Source organism: Cervus canadensis, chromosome 8 (assembly GCF_019320065.1).
Source record: "Cervus canadensis isolate Bull #8, Minnesota chromosome 8, ASM1932006v1, whole genome shotgun sequence".
NCBI classification, from domain to species: domain Eukaryota; kingdom Metazoa; phylum Chordata; class Mammalia; order Artiodactyla; family Cervidae; genus Cervus; species Cervus canadensis.
Window position 1 is genome coordinate 34,461,164 of NC_057393.1, and position 21,896 is coordinate 34,483,059.

Here is a 21,896-nt window from a genome sequence, read left to right on the forward strand (position 1 = left end):
TATATGTCCATAAGTGGAATCACTGGATCACATGGTTATTCTATTTTTAGTTTTTTGAGAAACTTTCATACTATTTTCCATAGTGGCTGTACCAATTTATATTTTCATCACCAGTGTAAGCTGATTCCCTATTCTCCACAACCCTCTCTAGCATTTATTATTTGTAGACTTCCTAATGATAGCTATTCTGACCTTTGTGAGATGCTACCTTATTTGATTTCCATTACTAAAATAATTAGCAACATGGAACATGTTTCATTTGTCTGTAAGACATTTGTATGTCTTCTTTGGTAAAATGTCTATTTAGGTCATTAGGTCATTTGTCCATTTTTCAATTGGGCCATTAGTTTTTTATTGCTGCGTTGTATGAGCTTGTATATTATCAAAAGTAAGCTCTTTCCAGTTGTATTGTTTGCAAATATTTTCTCCCAATCTATAGTTTGCCTTTTCGTTGTGTTTATGGTTTCCTTTACTGTGCAATAGCTTATAAGTTTGATTAGGTCCCATTGGTGTTCTTTTTCAAGATCGCATTGCTACTTGAAGCGTTGTGGTTTCATATGAATCTTAGGATTATTTCTGTTTCTATAAAAATTATTGTTAGGGTTTTAATAGATACTGCATTGAAAACATAGTTGGCTTTAGTACTATGGACATTTTAACAACATTAATTCTTTCAATCTATGAACACAGATGTCTTTTCATTTGCTCACCTTTTTAAACTTCTTTCAGCAACTTTTATATTGTTTAGTGTACAAGTTATTCATGTCCTTAGTTGAGTTATTCATAAGTTTTTATTTTTTATGCTGCTATAAATGATATTACTTTTTAATTTACAGTTTATTATTAATGGGTAGAAATGAAAATGATTTCTGCATTGAAACTGAATTCATTTATTAGATATAACAGGGCTTTTTGTATGGAATCTTTATGATTTTTTTCATATAACATCATGTGATCTGTGAATAAATATCATTTTATTTCTTCCACCTGATTTGAATGACTTTTACTTCTTTTTCTTGCCTAATTTCTCTAGTCAGCCCTTTAAGTAGTACATTGGACATCAGTAATGAGAGTGAGTATATTTACTTCATCCAGATCTTCAAGAGAGAGAGCTTCTTCCAGAGAGAGCTTTCTGCTTTTCACCATTAAGATCTTAGCCATCACTTTTCATGTGGCTTTTGTCACTCCTAGTTTGTTGAGTGTTTTTATAGTAAAAGGATACTCTTAATGGGCAGTTGAATTTTTTCTGCTAGAATTATATCAAAGATAGTCACATCCATCATCATAAGGAATACTAACTAACCTGTAGTTTTCTTTACTGGGCAGCATCTTTGCCGGACTTGGGTACCACAGAATTTCTGGCCTCAAAAAAACATGAATTTTGAAGTGTTCCCTCCTCTCACATTTTGAAAGAGTTTGAAAAGGATTAACATTAATTCTTCTACATTTAAGTATTTAAAATTCACCAATGAAACTAAGTGGTCCCCAGCTTTTCTTTGTCCAGAGGCTATTGATTACTGATTCAATCTCTACTCACTGTATGTCTTTTCTGACTTTCTTCAGTGGCATATAATTGGTCATAATAATCTCTTATGATCCTTTTATTCCATGGTAATGTTGTACAGGTTTCTCTTTATGATTTTATTTATTTGAGTCTTACTTTTTTCTTAGTCTAGATAAAGATACATCCATTTTTTTTTTCTTTTCTAATATAAGCATTGCATGTGATCTATTTCCCTCTTTGCCTCTTCTCAGCAACAGGTGACAGTTGCAGCTACATAGATGGACCTAAAAGTGATCATACTAAGCAAAGTAAGTCAGAAAGAGAAGGACAAATACTGTATGATATCATTTATATGTGGAATTTAAAATATTACACAAATGAACTTATTTACAAAACAGACTCACAGACATAGAAAACAGACTTGTGGTTGCCAAGGGGAAGAAAGGTAGGAGAGGGATGGGTTGGGAGTTTGAGACTAGCAGATGCAAACTATTAAACATAGGATGGATAAACAAGGTCTTACTGTATAGCACAGGGGACTATATGCAATATCCTGTGATAAACCATGATGGAAAAGAATATGAAAAAGAACCTATACATATGCATAACTGAATCACTTTGCTTTACAGCAGAAAGTAACACAATGCTGCAAATTCAACTATGTGGTTGTGGTGGTGTAGTCTCCAAGTCATGTCCAACCCTTTGCAACCCTGTGGACTGCAGTCCACCAGGCTCCTCTGTCCATCAGATTTTCCAGGCAAGAATATTTCTTCTTCCAAGGGATCTTCCCAGTCCAGGGGCTGAACCAAGTCTCCTGCACTGCAGGTGGTTTCTTTACTGCTGAACCATCAGGGAAGTCATTTCTATCCATTACTTTCAGCCTGTGAGTGTCCTCATATCTAAGATTTTATTTTTTCTTTCAGAATTCTGAGGATATGTTCTATTTTCTCTCCTGTCAGTTTCTGCTCTAAAATTTACTGACAGTTTTGTGGGGTCCTTTGTATACGAAAAGCTATTATCTATGGCTGCTATCACTGTCATGGTCATTGATTTTTGACAATTTAATTATTGTGTGTCTCAGCATGGATTTCTTTGAATTTTTAAATCTGAGGTTCTTTATACACCCAGGATTTTTATGTCCACTTCTTCCCCAGATTTGGAAGATTTTCTGACATTGTTACTTTCAATAAGCTTTTTAGTCCTTTCTCTTTCTCTCTTCTCCTCCTAGACTCCTATATTATTATATTGGTCCATTTCATGGTGTTCCATAAATCTCTTAATCTTTCTTTTCTTTTTCCTAGTCTTTCTTTCACTCCCTTGATTGACTGAATAATCTCCGGTAATATATATATTTCAGTTCACTGATCACTTCTCCTTGATCCAGTCTGCTGTGAACCCTCTAATGATGTCTTAGTTTCAATTATTACATTCTTTAATTATCTGACTTCTGTTTGGTACCTTTAAATTTTCTTTTGTTGAAATTTCTGCTTCATTTCTTTATTGTTCTCCTGAAACCAGTAATGATTTTTGTGGCTGTTATTCTGAAATATATTTTTGTTAAATCATGTATCTTCTGCTTCTTCATTTTTCTTGACACTCTGCATTGGTGTTTGCACATTACACCAACAGTCAGTTCTCCCAATCTACAGTAACCAGTCTCATGTAGGTGAAGAACCTCACCAACCAGCTCAGTCAAAGATTCTGAAGGTCTCAAACTTGCATGCTAGTGCAGCCTGCTTTTCTGTTCTAGCTTTCACCAGGTTTCAAGAATATACTGGGTCCTGTCAATGTTCCAAGACAAGCAAGATAAAGCGAGTTCCTCATTTAAGTACCCCCCAAAGCTGTTATCCTTTGGAATGCCAAATGTACTGGCATATAATTAGGAGAAACATCACGACCTTTTTGCACCTTTTCTTCCATTTTGTAAGTGCACTATGCACAAAAGAGGGAGAATCTGAGAACTGACTCATCAAATTATGCCTTTTATTTTGAACATGCACAAGAGAAGGCTCTCCATTGGTATACACTAACCATCTTGTTATATTTTGTACTGATTACATAATAATACTCAATAATAGACAAGTATTAGCATATGTGATGGCCAATACAACTGTTATAGAATATGGAGAATAGCAGATACATTTCTGCAGTGAAACAGCACAATGAGATGAGAGGTCAGAGAAGGAATTCTCAGGAAAACTGAAGGGAAAGAGGTGAGTGATGCCCCGATGAGAGGCAGTTGAAGCCTGATGATCTAACATTCCTCACACAGGAATGAAGCAGAGCTCATAAGAAGGCGGCACAGAAACTAACCCACTGGCAGCTGGGGTTGTGTCAATGTCCTTTGGGTCAACCACAAATTTCAAGGCAAATTTTTGTAAAATTGTGGTCAGGAATAAAAACAGCTCCATGCAGGCCAGGCCCTCTCCCACACAAATCCATTTCCCTGGAAACAAGAAACACAGAGAGCACATACACTCCTTGTACATGTACAGAACATTGTGTTTCTGGCTGTCAGAAAGAGACTATGCATTTGATGAATGTTTCAGTGAATGGAAGGAAGGCAGAATGGCTGGATAGACAGATGGACAAAGGGTAGACATACATGCTATCCACTTAAATCTTATCTTAACAGGTATCCTTCTTTCAACAAACATTTACTGAGCATCAGCACTATACCACATACTTCATTAAGTATTCTCATACTATAGCTGCAATTTGATATTTTCAAGTTCAATCTTTTTCTAGAAACACATATATTCATTCTATTTTCTGTTCCTAATCTGATGGTCCAACATGTTTCTTTCCATTCTCCACAGCCTCTGTTCTCTGTTCTAAGTATATTTACTCTTCATCAACCTTGAAGTTTCAAAGATTTATAACAGAGTTTCTTTTGTCTAAGATGCATTTCTTACATTTTCAGAATGTAGCTCAAACTTTATTTCTGAATTTGAAAGAACTGGGTCACCTCTCCAAGCTCCAGTAATCTAGCCCAACAGTGATGATGTATTGAGGGGAGGGAAAGTGTATGGGCACTGTGATCGCTGCCCCTCATCATGGACAAAAAAGCACTTTCACCACCCTTACTGTGGGGATGAAAGTTCCAACTGATACCCAAAAGGTATCCTGCTCTCTGAAGTGATGAAGAAAATAAACTTGTGTTACCTGCTGAGAAAGCCATGAAGTACTCACTCTTCTTATAGTTGCCACTCTCATCCAGGAAGTGGCCAGGGTCAGATATCTCTGGGTTGGGGAATTCTTTGTCATCATGTAGCACAGAAGTCAGCAATGTTAATACATCTGTGCCCTTGAAAGAACAGATGAACATAAACTGAACTACACAGAAGTCCTGTAGCTGGACAAATGTTGCAAACCATTTAGTCCAATTTTATGGTTTATAGATGAGGAATCCTAGGCCTAAAGAAGGGCTGTGGCATTTTGAGCAAGACAGCAGCAGACAGAGCAAGCAATAAACAAAAATAAATTAAAGATGAGTGGTGTCAGGAATCCTCTGGCCTTTATTAATTCCTGAATATTCAGGAATTAAGAGGAGAGGCACGCCTTTCCCTTTCCCAGGGCTGAGGAATCCAGGCATTTCCTTTGTTAGTTTCTCAGTATGGTCATAAGTACCCTCTTCTCTCTTTAATAGGGATCGCCTTGTGCTTTGAAAATCTGGAATTTTAATCTTTATCTTTGCTGAGAATAACTACCTTGTAAGACAGTATATATGCCCATGCCATGTTGATTAAAACACCTTTGCTCCATCAGAGCTTTGGTCCCCATATCTTTCCTCCCTTCCTCCCTTCCTCCCTTCCTCCCTTCCTCCTTTCCTCCCTTCTTCCCTTCCTCCCTCCCTTCCTTCCTTCCTTCCATCTCTCTATTTCTGGCTGATTCCCTGGAGCGCGAAAGCCAGCTGCATAACCCAGGGAATATTAGCCTCTTTCCTTCTTTCACTTTCTCATCATCAACTCTGGACCACTAGGTTCCAGTCCATTAAAGGCCCAACAGAGTGGCAGTGATGTTGCAAGTAAATGTCAAAAGCATTTGAAACAGTGAGTACATGGGCCCTAGGGTGAATCCATTCTGCTTATCATCACATTTGGACACTGGTGTCCGTCCCCCACAGCTGCTTTGTCACAGTTTCTACTCTTCTCACACGTGGACAATGGTTTGAAATGGAAATCACTGTTGGAACTTGAAGTGTTTGGAGTTATCTGTCCATAGTACTTTTGTAAACAGATAGCTGATCTAGTCAAAAATAACCTCTTCTATGATAATAATAAGTACTAGAGCAACTATTAGTGTTAATCATTTTCATGCAGATTATCTTATTTGAAAGTATAGGGTAGATTTCATTACAGATTAATCTCAGCATAGAAACGGAAACAAAGATAAAATTAGAAAAATCATTTTATAACAATTCAGCATAGGATCATTAATTCAAGCAAGTGTCATCCATAAATGCTAAAACTGTAGAGTGAATGGTTAAGAAGTTTGATATTTACAAAGCCCTGAAGTACTACACCATAGATTTTCATTAATTAAATGTAAAAAAAAAGAAACTCTCCCATAGAGAAATCTGGCAGATACTACTTTATTATATGAAGAACAACCCATACCAATAATGGGGTGACATTATGTATCCCCACCTCCCAAATGAATTTCAGTGGAACACACAAATGCACCTACATAGCTGTCTAACCAAATAATAACTGAAATCTAATTTCTAGAAAACAATTGCCTGCAGAATATTTTACAAGACTACTAAATTGAATTCTTCACAAAGTTAAATGTTGAAAGAAATACAGAGCAAAGGAAACTGATAACAGGAAACTAAACCAAATTATATGCTTGCCCCTAAGCTACATACTAAATTGCAAAGAAAAAGGAAAGTTATAAAGTATATTCTAGGCAAGTCAGGAATTTTTAAGTATAGGCAGTACATAAGATAATATGATTGTACTCATGGTAACTCTTGAGTGTGAATATTATTGTTCTCTTTATAAAAATCATTGTTAATGAGACATACACACTAAAGTAGTGAGGTGTTGATGGATAGGTGGATAGATAGATAAACTGATATTAATGGAAGAAATTTTTACATACTGAGGAATGGGGAAGTCATTCTGGCTTATACTTCATTTAACTTGAATTTTACATTAAGTAAAGCAGCCTCTTTGTAGCCTATCAGACATACATTGCCCATCTGTTTAATCATTTTTTAAAAGGGTTGACTGACCAGAAATAAAGAATGTTAAAAATACAGATTAAATGTTCTTAGGACATCAAAGCTGGAAAGACTCCCTTCCCAGGCATCAAAGTCATACTGACTCTGTATACCTGCTGATCTTTTGGAGGGGGGGGGGTGGGGGGACTTGAAGGAATGTTTCCCTGACTTGCTTGATGAACTTTGTTCTGACAAAGTATAAAACTGTGCTGAAAATCATGTTTCTCCACAGCAGCTCTTCAGAGTGATCTGAGAGGCTGTCTCACAACCTGAGCCCTAAATTTGGCTCAAATAAAACTCTCTTTTATTCCTAATATGGCTCAAGGTTTCATTGAGTCAGACAAAGTTGTGATCCATGTGGTCAGTATGGTTAGTTTTCTGTGATTGTGGTTTCCATTCCATCTGCCTTCTGATGGATGAAGATAAGAGGCTTGTGGAAGTTTCCTGATGGAAAGGATGGCTTTGTAAAACTGGGTCTAACTCTGGTGGGCAAGTAAATCTCAGTAAATGCTCAGTAAATCTTTAATCCAATTTTCTGCTGATGGGGTAGGTCTGTGTTCCCTCCCTGTAGTTTGGCCTTCAAAAAGACTTATTTATGCCAACATATTGCAGCTCCCAGGACTGTGGTAGTCAGTGGCCCTGACCCCACGGCAGGCAACTGTCAACCCAAGCCTCCACGGGAGACTCCAGGACAATCACAGGCAAGTCTGGCTCAGTCTCTTGTGGGGTCATTGCTCCTTTCTCCTGGGTCCTGGTGCACAGAAGGTTTTGTTGTTTCCCTGGGGGTTCTCAGTCCTTCTGCCAGATGCCCAGGTTGGGAAATCCATTGTGGGCCCTAGAACTTTTGCAACAGTGTAAGAACTTCTTTGCTATAATTGTTCTGCAGTTTGTGTGTCATCTGCTCAGTGGCTCTATGGTGGGCCAATGGTGACCTCTTCCAAGAGGACTAATGCCACATGCCGTGCCTCCCAGGTCTGCTGCCGCCAGAGCCCTTGTCCCCACAGCAGGTGACTGCTGACCCATGCCTCTGCAGGAGACACTCAAACACTCAAAGGCAGGTCTGGATCAGTCTCCTGTGGGGGGTCACTGCTCCTTGCCCTCAGTCCTGCGCACACAAGGTTTTGTTTGTGCCCTCTGAGCATCTCTGATGGGTCTAAGATTTGATTTTAAATGCAATTGATCCCCTCCTGCCATCTTGTTGAGGCTTCTCCTTTACCCGTGGATATGGGATATCTTTTTTTTTTTTTTTTTGGTGGAATCCAACATTCTCCTGTTGATGGTTGTAGTCCACAGGACTGGAAAAGGTCAGTTTTCATTCCAATCCCAAAGAAGGGCAATGCCAAAGAATGTTCAAACTATGGCACAATTGCACTCATTTCACATGCTAGCAAACTAATGCTTAAAATTCTCAAAGCCAGGCTTCAACAGTATGTGAACCAAGAACCTCCAGATACTCAAGCTGGATTTAGAAAAGACAGGGGAACCAGAGATCAAATTGCCAACATCCATTGGATCATAGAAAAAGCAAGAGAATTCCAGAAAAACATCTACTTCTGCTTCATTGACTACCCTAAAAGCCTTTGACTGTGTGGATCACAACAAACTGTGGAAAATTCTTAAAGAGATGGGAATAGCAGACCACCTTACCTGCCTCCTGAGAACTCTATGAAGGTCAAGAAGCAACAGTTAAAACCGGACAAGGAACAATAGACTGATTCCAAATTGGGAAAGGAATATGTCAAGGCTGTATATTTACATTGTCACCCTACTTATTTGCAGAGTACATCATGTGAAATGCCATGATGGATGGAAGCACAAGCTGGAATCAAGATTGCTGGGAGAAATATCAATAACCTCAGATGTGCAGATGACACCACCCTTACGGCAGAAAGCAAGGAGGAACTAAAGAGCCTCTTGATGACAGTGAAAGAGGAGAGTGAAAAAGCTGGTTTAAAACTCAACATTCAAAACACAGAGATCATGAATGGCATCTTGTCCCATTACTTCATGGCAAACAGATGGGGAAACAATGGAAATAAGTGACAGACTTTATTTTCTTGGGCTCCAAAATCACTGCAGATAGTGACTGCTGCCACAAAATTAAAAGACCCTTGCTTCTTGGAAGAAAGGCTATGTCCAACCTAGACAGCATATTAAAAAGCAGAGACATTACTTTGCCAACAAAAATCCATCTAGTTAAAGCTATGGTTTTTCTGGTAGTCATATATGAATGTGAAAGCTGGACCTGAAAGAAGGCTGAACACCAAAGAATTGATGCTTTTGAATTGTGGTATTGGAGAAGACTCTTGAGGGTCCTTTGGGATGCAAGGAGATCAAACCAGTCAATCCTAAAGGAAATCAATCCTGAATTTTCATTAGAAGGACTAATGCTGAAGCTGAAGCTCCAATACTTTGGCCATCTGATGCAAAGAGCCAACTCACTGGAAAAAAACCTGTGCTGGGAAGGATTGAGGGCAGGAGGAGAAGGGAACGACAGAGGATGAGATGGTTGGATGGCATCACTGACTCAATGGACATGAGTTTGAGCAAGCTCTGAGAGATGATGAGGGAGAGGGAGGCCTGGTGTGCTACAGTCCCTGGGGTCGCAAAGAGTCAGACATGACTGAGTGACTGAACTGAACTGAACTGAAACTGACTTTAAAATTCTAACAAAATGTATATAAAACATCATGCTTAATAGTTTATGTTAATATTCACCCTGCAAGAGATCAGAAATGATGAAGGATGAAACAAAGAGATTTACCCAGATAGTATGACAATGTATATAGAAACTGCAATTAATTATTAGTAATTTTTTTTAAATTTAGCAATGCTGCTATATATAAGATCATCCAAATGATAAAATTAATTATACTTCTGTATTCCAGATAATAAAATGATAGTCATTATTTAAAACTTATAACAGTATTCAGCATCTTGCAAAAAAGTTTTGCAAGCCAATTTACTGAAAAAGATATTATTGAGAAAATTAAAGAAAGCCCCCCCAAACCAAGGACTATATACCATGCCCATTAATTGAAAGACTCGATGTGTCATGATGTTAAGTCTTTTCAAATTGATCTAATGTCACCCAGATAAAAATCCCAGCAGAGTGTTTTGGTAAATTGACTGACATTCATACTAACAAATATCAAGTAAAAACTGATAACATTTGGAAAAATAAACAGCTAAGATGAGACAAACAATACAAAAGAGGCAGAACAAACTTGGAACACTTGCACTGTCAGCTGCCAGAGCCTGTTATAAAGCTTTACAGACTAAACTAGAAACACATCTTCCATCAAGCCACCACACACAGGATTTTTGTGTTCATAGAGGACTGCACTCATACTGTATAAATGGGAACTTCAAGACTACTGAGGTCAGTATAAGAGGAACCAATCTTACCAGGTGGCGCTAATGGTAAAGAACCCGGCTGCAAATGCAGGAGACATAGCAGATGTGGGTTCGATCCCTGGGTCAGGAAGATCCCCTGGAGAAGGGAATGGCAACCCATTCCAGCATTCTTGCCTAGAGAGTCGCATGGAGAGAGGAACCTGGCAAGCTACAGCCCATGGAGTCGCAGAGTCAGACACGACTGAAGCAACCTAGCACACAAGCAATCTTACCTTGAAGGTGAGGTAATTTCTGAATTTAATGTCACGGGTCACCACATGGGGCAGACTGGTGGGGACCAGATCAACACATCTCTGGATTTCATGGACTACAACATCTATGTAGGGCATGTGGCTCCTGTCCTCCATGCAGGGGCTCCGGTGTCTGCCAAGTGCATGGTCAATCTCTTCCTGGACCTTAGCTGGTAACAGATAAGTAAGAATGATGGAGAAAGAAAAGTGCACACCACATTTGCATACAAATTGAAGGACATGTGAGGTATTATGAAGGTGCTCCAACAACATGATAAACATCAGTTATAGTTCAGAAATTCACCTAAACATAGAGATAACTGCTATAATATAGATACATTCAACTCTCCTGTGAACTAGGCTTAAGATACATCTATATATACCTCTTTATTAGTATACATAATAAGACAAACAGAAACTCCCTGCATTTTGGGAACTACAAGAAAGGAACTAAAAGTCTCTGAATTCAAGAAGTAGATTCTTCCCTAACCTTGCCTCTCATCTGTGCACCTCACTATTTTCCTCTTTTTCTGCCCAGTGTCCCTGAGTATAGAGTCTGTTGGTTTCAGTTTCTCTGAAGAAAAAGCCTCTCTCATCCCACTGGAGAAAATGTTACGTGATAAAAGGATTTGTCAAGGGGACGAGGCAGAGACAGCTACTTTTTTCAGTCTCTTTTTCCTTCTACCCTCTTTGACACTTGGTACTTCTAAATACTGAACTTTATGGGGTTATAGGGATACATATCTGAGTTAAATTCACCCATTCCAGTCCATCTTAGTTCGATGATTCCTAGAATGTCGACGTTCACTTTTGCCATCTCCTGTTGGACCACTTCCAATTTGCCTTGGTTCATGGCCCTAACATTCCAGGTTCCTATTGCTTTTTACAGCATCAGACCTTGCTTCTATCACCAGTCATATTCACAACTGAGTATTGTTTTTGCTTTGGCTCCTTCCTGACATTCTTTCTGGAGTTATTTCTCCACTGATCTCCAGTAGCATATTGGGCACCTACTGACCTGGGGAGTTCATCTTTCAGTGTCCTATCTTTTTGCCTTTTCATACTGTTTATGGGATTCTCAAGGCAAGAATACTGAAGTGGTTTGCCTTCCCTTCTCCAGTGGACCACATTCTGTCAGACCTCTCCACCATGACCCGTCTGTCTTGGGTGGCCCCACACGGGGCATGGCTTCATTTCATTGAGTTACACAAGACTGTGGTCCTGTGATCAAATTGGCTAGATTTTTGTGATTATGGTTTCAGTGTGTCTGCCCTCTGATGCCCTCTCACAACACCTACCGTCTTACTTGGGTTTCTTTTACCTTGGAAGTGGGGTATCTCTTTACAGCTGCTCCAGCAAACTGCAGCTGCTGCTCCTTACCTCTGACAAGGGGTATCTCCTCATGGCCGCCCCTCCTGACCTTGAAAGTGGGGTAGCTCCTCTCGGCCACTGCCCCTGACCTCAGACGTGCTGAAGCGAGGCTTCAGCAATACGTGAACTGTGAACTTCCAGATGTTCAAGCTGGTTTTAGAAAAGGCAGAGGAACCAGAGATCCAATTGCCAACATCTGCTGGATCATCAAAAAAGCAAGAGAGTTTCAGAAAAACATCTATTTCTGCTTTATTGACTATGCCAAAGCCTTTGACTGTGTGAATCACAATAAACTGTGGAAAATTCTGAAAAAGATGGGAATACCAGACCATCTGACCTGCCTCTTAAGAAACCTGTATGCAGGTCAGGAAGCAACAGTTAGAACTGGACATGAAACAACAGACTGGTTCCAAATAGGAAAAGGAGTACCTCAAGGCTGTATATTGTCACCCTGCTTATTTAACTTATATGTGGAGTACATCATGAGAAACGCTGGGCTGGAAGAAGCACAAGCTGGAATCAAGATTTCCGGGAGAAATATCAATAGCCTCAGATATGCAGATGATGCCACCCTTATGGCAGATAGTGAAGAGGAACTAAAAAGCCTCTTGATGAAAGTGAAAGAGGAGAGTGAAAAAGTTGACTTAAAGCTCAACATTTAGGAAACTAAGATCATGGCATCTGGTCCCATCACTTCATGGGAAATAGATGGGGAAACAGTGGAAACAGTGTCAGACTTTATTTTGGGGGGCTCCAAAATCACTGCAGATGGTGACTGCAGCCATGAAATTAAAAGACACTTACTCCTTGGAAGGAAAGTTATGACCAACCTAGAAAGCATATTAAAAAGCAGAGACATTACTTTGCCAACTAAGGTCCATCTAGTCAAGTCTGTGGTTTTTCCAGTAGTCGTGTATGGATGCGAGAGTTGGACAGTGAAGAAAGCTGAGTGCCGAAGAATTGATGCTTTTGAACTGTGGTGTTGGAGAAGACTCTTGAGAGTCCCTTGGACTGCAAGAAGATCCAACCAGTCCATCCTGATGGAGATCAATCCTGGGTGTTCATTGGAAGGACTGATGTTGAAGCTGAAACTCCAATACTTTGGCCACCTCATGTGAAGAGTTGACTCATTGGAAAAGACCCTAGTGCTGGGAAGGATTGGGGGCAGGGGGAGAAGGGGAAGACAGAGGATGAGATGGCTCGATGGCATCACCAACTCGATGGACATGGGTTTGGGTAGACTCTGGGAGTTGGTGATGGACAGGGAGGCCTGGCCTGCTGCGATTCATGGGGTCACAAAGAGTCAGACACTACTGAGCAACTGAACTGAACTGAACTAAACTGAGGGATACATATTAACTTTGATTAGGTACCTTTTCCTTTCTACATTTAGGATGCAACTTCATCTTCCCTACTGAGGTCATTATTACTCCTCAGTATGTTCTCTGTGCTTCAGAAATATGCTGAAGTTTTGCTGGCTATTTCCTGACCTCTTCTTGTTCAACTTCAAAACTCTTAGTCTTATTTGTAATAAGTTTTTAATGGGATGGTGAAACAGGACAAGATAATGTCTTTTCTAACCCACCATGCACAATCATAAACTCTTACAAGGTAAATTTTTTTTAAAAAAAAGTACTTTGTAAAATATAAAATTTTTGACCCTCAAACTTCTTATTTTGGCAAGCATCATTTTTATAGAAACAGACTTCTGGACTTTAAAAAAAATACCTTTATAGGCATCTTAAGCCTAAAAGGTACAATTTCTTGTGACTCTATATGCTTAGAGCACTTCCCAGAATGTGGGCCTCCCTGGTGTCTCAGACAGTAAAGAATTTGCCTGCAGTGCAAGAGACCGAGGTTCAATTCCTGGGTCAGGAAGATCCCTTGGAGAATGGAATGGCAACCCACTCCAGTATTCTTGCCTGGAGAATTCCGTGGACAGAAGAGTCTAGAGGGCTACAGTACATAGGATCACAAAGTATCAGACACAACTAAGCGACTTTCACTCACTCATCATTCCCAGAATGTGGATATTATCTCAAGCTACCTCATTAAGTTTTAGAATTTCCCCTCAGACTTCAATAAGGAGAGGTTCCATTTTCCCTCCTCTGGCTTTAGAACACGGCATTTTCAGAACGAGCAGATGTGTAAGTGGCCCTTCTACAATAAAATCAATATGAAGTCTCAGGCCATGAAATGAAATGACCTCTCATGAAATCCAGATGCTGCTATGTTTATTTAGCTGCTATACACCGTGTCTTCAACCTCTCAGGTTATGCAAAGATGTTCTCTTATTATTTAATGAAAGACCCCTTCATTAAATCTGAAAACATTAAGCTGCTCAAACAGAGACTTAAGTAATTCTCTAAGAGTAACAAGACGGAAAGCACTCCCAGTTTCTTTCCAGTATCTCTTCTGAAATCACCCTGACCACCATATTATGATCCCTATGACCTCTGGGTGCTTCAGCAGCAGGAGGAGCCCACATCCCAGGGTAGTGCTTATTGACTCTATCCCAGCTCCAAACAAATCAAATATAGTAGCTGTCAAGCTTCCAAATGTAAAGTCCAGTTGTTGATTGTGCTTTTCCTAGGAATGATTTGATACAATTATTTGACAGACTAACTTTTCAGAATTACAGGTAATCCAAAATAACTCACATTATTTTAAAGTTAAGCCTATTTTATATGTGTCTGTCTGTCTGTGTGTGTGCTAAGTTGCTTCAGCCATGTCTGACTCTTTGTGACCCTAGGGACTGTAGCCCGCCAGGATCCTCTGTCCATGGGATTTTCCAGGCAAGAATACTGGAGCGGATTGCTGTGCCCTGCTTCAGGGGTTTTTCCCAACCCAGGGATCGAACCTACGTTTCTTACATCTCCTGTATTGGCAGATGGGTTCTTTACCACTAGTGCCACCTGGGAAGTCATACACACACACACACACACACACACACTGCAAGGTGCAATTTTAGAAAAAAATCTACTGTAGAATATAGCAAGAGATTATAGATCAGCTGACTCAAACATCAGTTTCTCCTAACTTATTCCTTACTTGCCTAAAAGTTCCATTCATCAGCCTCTTTTGCATTTAGGTGAGCCAAGCAGTGGGCTTCCCTGGTGGCTCAGTGGTAAGGAATCCACTTGCCAATGCAGGAGACGTGGGCTCGACCCCTGGTTGGGAAGATCCCCTGGAGTAGGAAATGGCAACCTGCTCCAGGATTCTTGCCTGGGAAATTTCATGGACAGAGGAGTCTGGCGGACTACCGCCCATGGGGTCACAAAAGAGTCAGACACAACTTAGTGACTAAACAACAACAACAAACAACACGGTTTTCACCAGTGAGATACAAGCAGAAGGCTATTGGAATTGCTTCCTCTATGCCCTTCTTCCTACCCAAAACAAATATCTGAAGGAGTTGTTAGAATACCCCAACATCATTTTCGGACAAGAAGTTTTAATAATGAGTGATCCTGGCAGGCTACAGTCCAAAGGGTCACAAAGAGTCAAACACAACTGAAGAGACTTAGCACGCATGCACATGAGCTCTATATACTCAGCATAAGTAAATAAAAATGGAAGGTATTTGAATCCCTGATGTTTCAGGGCTACTGTACTATTCTTACACTGACAGAAGATTCTTTGTACATGAGATAAATATAGCCTCTATTCATTAAAGCATTTATTAATAGGTTTTCTCTTATTTATAGATGAACAAATCTTAATTAGTAGAAATAGATAAATTAGGGCCATAACATGAAAGATGTTATAAGCCTGAATCAAGATTTCATAATTCTCTTCTTTGTTAAAAATGTACATGAACTCAATACTGTCTGTATATTCACGATGAAGTTGAAATAGTACAAAGCTAATACGGCAGCACAACCTGAAATGAACTATATGTAAATTATAATAAAGAGGATGGATTCACAAAGACAATACAGGACCATCGTGGTTGTATTCCACATGCAATGCAATTAGCAGCTTGACCTAAGAAACAAACGTAGGAATAAAAAGAATATACAGCTTTAAGTTACACTACAATCATAAAAACAGAAAGTTGAGGCTTTCTCTGCCCAAGGGGAAAAGGGAAGGGAAGGAGTAATGCAATGCCAAAGCTGACAAACTAAGTGACTGTCTCTCATAAATAAGGAGACAGACAGCAATCGAAAAGGACAAGTAATGCTGTTTTAGGATTGATGCTATGATGTGACACAGACTACATAACAAGCAGGTAGTTTTAAATACTAAGTAGAAGGGATCATTAACATGCAAAAAAGTATATTTTGTAAACATGTCCCTAGACTAGCATTAATTTTATGATGCATTTATAATCTCCAGGGCCCCAGTGCCATGTCTATTATTATATAATAAATACAATTAAGACAGACTAAACTCACTGAGTGTGCGCTCTTGTTAATGTTAGGTAGTTAAAATAGGGAAAAGGGGTCCAGAATGGCGGTGGCTAAAAGATAAGGAAGAGAAAAGCCCACAAAAATAGAACAAAAGAAGGTCTGAGGACCAGAGTGAGGACCTCAGGTAGAACAAACAACACTCCTGGCTAACCCAATTTATATAGGGCAGGCCCATGGGGAGAAAAAACATAAAAAGAGGAGCCAAAGGGCTGGAGGGCTCTCTCTCTCTCTCTCTCTCTCTCTCTCTCTCTCCCCCACGCGCTGGGGCACACTTCTCCTCGCATCTTTGGGTCAACAGGCCCTCACGCCTTGAGAATGGATATTCCTGTTACTATCTAAATAAAATAGAGCTGTAACACGGAGCTGTAACACTGATTTGTCTAAGAGGTATAACACGGTCCGTTCGAGACTTGAGAGCTATGACACAGTCTGTCCAAGACCCGAGAGCTGTGACATGCCGAGGGCTTTAATGTCTGTCACTCCAAATCTTTGTTGCAATGACACAGAACCGAGGAGTATACACTCATCTGACATTAATTTCCCTCAGGAACACTGGCATCACACAAGCTTTCAGATTCTCAGTTCAAAATTACTCAAGTCAGTAAGAAAAGCAGTCCTCTCATCAGACAATATTAGTGTTTCCATTTCTTGAATTTGATTTGCAGATACAGTGGTTATGTGTACACAGCCTATCATTATTACACAAAACAATTAAAGAAAACCTAAATAAACAAATTACTTACCTTGTCATAGATCTGGACACTCAGTATTGTGAGGATGGCATTTCTAGAGTAATGTCACACAAAAGGCAGAGAGGAAGTTCTAGGAATCAGTCCGTCTGCTGAAGTAACTACTGGCCATGCACAAAGGGTCTGAGCAATTATTTTTGTACCCTGGAGATTAAACACTTGCAGCATCCAGGCGTATGCTTAAATAAATGTGTCTGGTACATAAATCATACCAATGTTTTCTTAGGTCAGTCTCCCAGACAATACAAATAAAAACAAAAATAAACAGGACCTCGACTGAGCGACTGAACTGAACTGAACTGAATCAAACTAGTAAGCTTTTGCACAGCAAAGGAAACCATAAACAAAACAAAAAGACAACCTACAGAATGGGAGAAAAGTATTTGCAATTGATGTGATCAACCAGTGCTTAATTTTCAAAATATACGAACGGCTCATACAACTCAACAACACAAAAACAAACAGCCCAGTTGAAAAACAGGCAGAAGACCTAAACAGATATTTCTCCAAAGAATACATACAGATGGTCAAACCAACCATCTAAATTCTGTACCCTTCAAAATTTCCTTAAAAAGTGAAGGAGAAATGAAGACTTTCTGAGCAAATAAGCAAACAAAATTGTGGGAATTTGTTGCCAGTTGAATTGCCTTGCAAAGAATGTTTTAAAAATCTTTAGAGAGAAGGAAAATCATATAGGTCAGAAACACATCTACATAAAGAAAGGGTTATGAAGAAAGAATGAGTGACAGTAAAATAAAAAGTTTTGCTTATTTACTTTATTGCTCTAACAGATAAAAATTGGCAGAAAATAGTAAGAGTGCATTTGATTATGTAATGGTTATGAACATATCTGTAATTATACATATGCTTATATATTAAGTGGAATGAACCACAACAATGATACAAAGGATGGAAAGGAAGAAGTATAATTATTTTTTTATTATAAGAGACATAAACTGTAAAGTGGAATACTGTTATTTTCAAGTGCATCAGAGTATTTAAATATGTGAGGCAAAACTGACAGAACTTCAAGAAATAGAAACAAAATGAATAAAATACTTAAAATAAATTTAACCAAGGAGGTGAAAGATCTGTACACTGGAAACTATAAAAAAGAAAATGAAGAGGATCAATTAATGAAAGATATCCCATGTATGTGAATAAGAAGAATTAATATTGTTAAAATGTCTATATTACCAAAAGCAATCTACAGATTCCATGAAATGTGTATCAAAATAGAAATTTTCACAGAAATAGAAAAAAAATTAAAATTAATATGCAAGGATTTCCCTGGTGGTCCAGTAGTTAAGAATCTGCCTATCAATGCAGTGGACATGGGTTCAGTCTCTGGCCCAGGAAGATCCCACATCTTCCATGAGGCAACTAAGCCCATCTGCCACAACTACTGAGCCCATGCACAACTATTAGAGCCTATGCTCTGCAACAAGAAAAGCCACCACAGTGAGAAGTCCATGCACCACAACTACAGCATAGCTCCTACTTGTCACAGCTAGAGAAAGCCTGCAGAGGAATGAAGACCCAGAGCAGCCAAAAGTCAATAATTAAAAAAATTTTTTAAATTCATATGGTACAAGCAACTCCTGCAGCTCAATTCCAGAAAAATAAATGACCCAATCAAAAAATGGGCCAAAGATCTAAACAGACATTTCTCCAAAGAAGACATACAGATGGCTAACAAACACATGGAAAGATGCTCAGCATCACTCATTATCAGAGAAATGCAAATCAAAACCACAATGAGGTACCATTACACACCAGTCAGGATGGCTGCTATCCAAAAGTCTACAAGCAATAAATGCTGGAGAAGGTGTGGAGAAAAGGGAACCCTCTTACACTGTTGGTGGGAATGCAAACTAGTACAGCCACTATGGAGAACAGTGTGCAGATTCCTTAAAAAACTGGAAATAGAACTGCCATATGACCCAGCAATCCCACTCCTGGGCATACACACAGAGGAAACCAGAATTGAAAGAGACACATGTACCCCAATGTTCATTGCAGCACTGTTTATAATAGCCAGGACATGGAAGCAACCTAGATGCCCATCAGCAGACGAATGGATAAGAAAGTGGTGGTACATATACACAATGGAATATTTCTCAGCCATTAAAAAGAATACATTTGAATCAGTTCTAATGAGATGGATGAAACTGGAGCCCATTATACAGAGTGAAGTAAGCCAGAAAGATAAATACCAATACAGTATACTAATGCATATATATGGAATTTAGAAAGATGGTAACAATATCCCTATATGCAAGACAGAAAAAGAGACACAGATGTATAGAACAGACTTTTTGGACTCTATGGGAGAAGGTGAGGGTGGGATGATCTGAGAGAACAGTATCAAAACATGTATATTATCAAGTGTGAAACAGATTGGCAGTCCAGGTTGGATGCATGAGACAAGTGCTCGGGGCTGGTGCACTGGGATGACCCAGAGGGATGGGATGGGGCGGGGGGTGGGAGGGGGATTCAAGATGGGGAACACATGTAAATCCAGGGCTGATTCATGTCACTGTATGGCAAAAACCACTGCAATACTGTAAAATAACTAATACTGTAAAATAATTACAATAATTAGCCTTCAACTAATAAAAAATAAAAAAATACAATTCATATGGAACAACAAAGGACCCTGAATAGCCACCGTAATACCAAGAAAAAAAACAAGGGTGGAGGAATCGTACTCTCTGATTTCAAACTATATTACAAAGCTATAATAATCAAAACAGTATAAGAACAGCTACACAGACCAATGTAAAAGAATAAAGAACCCAGAAATAAATGGACAAATTTATGATCAACTGATCTCAAGACACATAATGCAGAAAGCACAATCTCTCAAAAATATAGTGCTAGGAAAACTAGATCACCACCTGCAAAAAAAAAAGAATTTGAAACATTATCTTACCACATACAAAACATCACCTCAAAATGGACTGAAGACATAAACATAAGACCTAAAGCCATGAAACACCTAGAAGAAAGCATAAAGGGAAAGCTTCTTTCTATTGGTCTGGGCAATGATTTATTCAATGTGATACCAACAGCATAGGAAAAACAAGCAAAAATACAATATTTTTTCCTGCCAGTAATCCTAGCCACTAGTACCCAGGAACTGCAGAGGACATCTTATGGCCCAGTCTGGCAGAGAAGCAAGCTCAAAATCCCATTCAACTAATAAGCACAGCCTCCAGCATACATGTATCAAAACCACATATTGTACACATTAAATGGGCTTCTCCAGTGGCTCAGTGGTAAAGAATCTGCCTGCAATGCAGGAGACACAGGTTCAATCCCTGGGTCTGGAAGATCCCCTTGAGGAGGGCATGGCAACCCACTCCAGTATTCTTGCCTGGAGAATCCCATGGACAGAGGAGCCTGGTGGGCTACAGTCCATAGGATCCCAAAGAGCTGTACACAACTAAAGTGCTTGAGCATGCACGCACACACACATTAAATACATAAAAAATTTCCAAGTTTTACTGCGGTATAATTGACAGGTAAAAAATTATTTAATTGAAATAGAAGAACTATCCAGACCAATTGGGCTTCTCTGGTAGCTCAGCTGGTAAAGAATCTGCCTGCAATGAGGGAGTTTTGGGTTCGATCCTTGGGTTGGGAAGATCCTCTGGAGAAGTGAACGGCTATCAACTCCAGTATTCTGGCCTGCAAAATTCCATGGACATGCAGTCCATGGGATTGCAAAGAGTTGGACATGACTGAGCAACTTTCACTTCACTTCACTTCCAGACCAATTAGGCAAGAAAAAATAAATAAAAGACATCTAATTTGGATAGGAAGAAGTAAAACTATGACTATTTCCAAATAATTCAATATACATATAGAATCCACAAAAAAAATTTACTAAAGATAATAAATGAATTCAACACAGTTCCAGGGTATAAGACCAATGCAAAAATCAATTGTTCCATTCTTTATTTCTTCTTTGCCCTTGTGATTTGATGACTATCTTTAGCATTATGTTTTTATTCCTTTCACTTTTTTTGTACCTATTGTAGAATTTTGGTGTGGTTACCATGAAGTCTATATACATAGATTTTTGATGTGAGGTTACCATGAAGTATGTAAGTGAGTGGGGGGTGGGGGTGGGGGGGAGGCGCTTCCCAAGTGGCTCAGTGGTAAAGAATCTGCCTGCCAAGGCAGGAAACATGGATTTGATCTATGAGTCAGGAAGATCCCTTGTAGGAGGAAATGGCAACCCACTCCAGTATCCTTGCCTGGAAAATTCCATGGACAGAGGAGCCTGGAAGACTATAGTCCATGGGGTTGCAAAGAGTCAAACACAACTGAACAACTAAGGGCACGCGCACACACACACACACACCAAACGACATAATCAAAGATGTAAAATAACACCTATGGGACAGGAAAAAATATTTGCATTTCATATTTTTATATATATATAATATATGGGTTTAATGCTGAAACTACATAAACAACTTTTACGTTCAACAACAAAAACAAGCTCTCCAATTTAAAAAGGGCAAAAGGACTCGAATGACATTTCTCCAAAGAAAATATAAAAGTGGTAGACATACTATGCTGAAATCACATAAAAATATGTTTAAAATTATTGCTCATTAAGGAAATGCAAATCAAAGCCACAACAAGATACCACTTCACGTTAACTAGGCCAGCTTTAATAATTACAAAAAATTATAAAATACATATTGGCCACTATGTGGGTAAACAGGACCCCTGTACATTGCTCGTGGGAACATGACTGCTGTAGTCACTGTGGAAAAGGTTGGCAGTTCCTCAAAATTAGACATAAAATTACCACATATCCCATCAATTCTACTCCTATAAATACACCCCACAAAAATGAAAAAATGTCCATCAAAAAACTTGTACACAAATGTTTACAGTAACACTATTCATAAGACTCAAAGACAGAAACAACACAGATGTCCACCAATAGATAAATGGATTAAAAAA

The 21,896-nt window shown here is 39.1% G+C and overlaps 1 pseudogene; it reads right to left on the minus strand.

Moving 5' to 3' along the window:
• Positions 1 to 3,768: 3,768 nt before the first annotated feature.
• The window catches only part of LOC122446109, a 31,666-nt pseudogene continuing 13,538 nt past the window's right edge, over positions 3,769 to 21,896 (minus strand).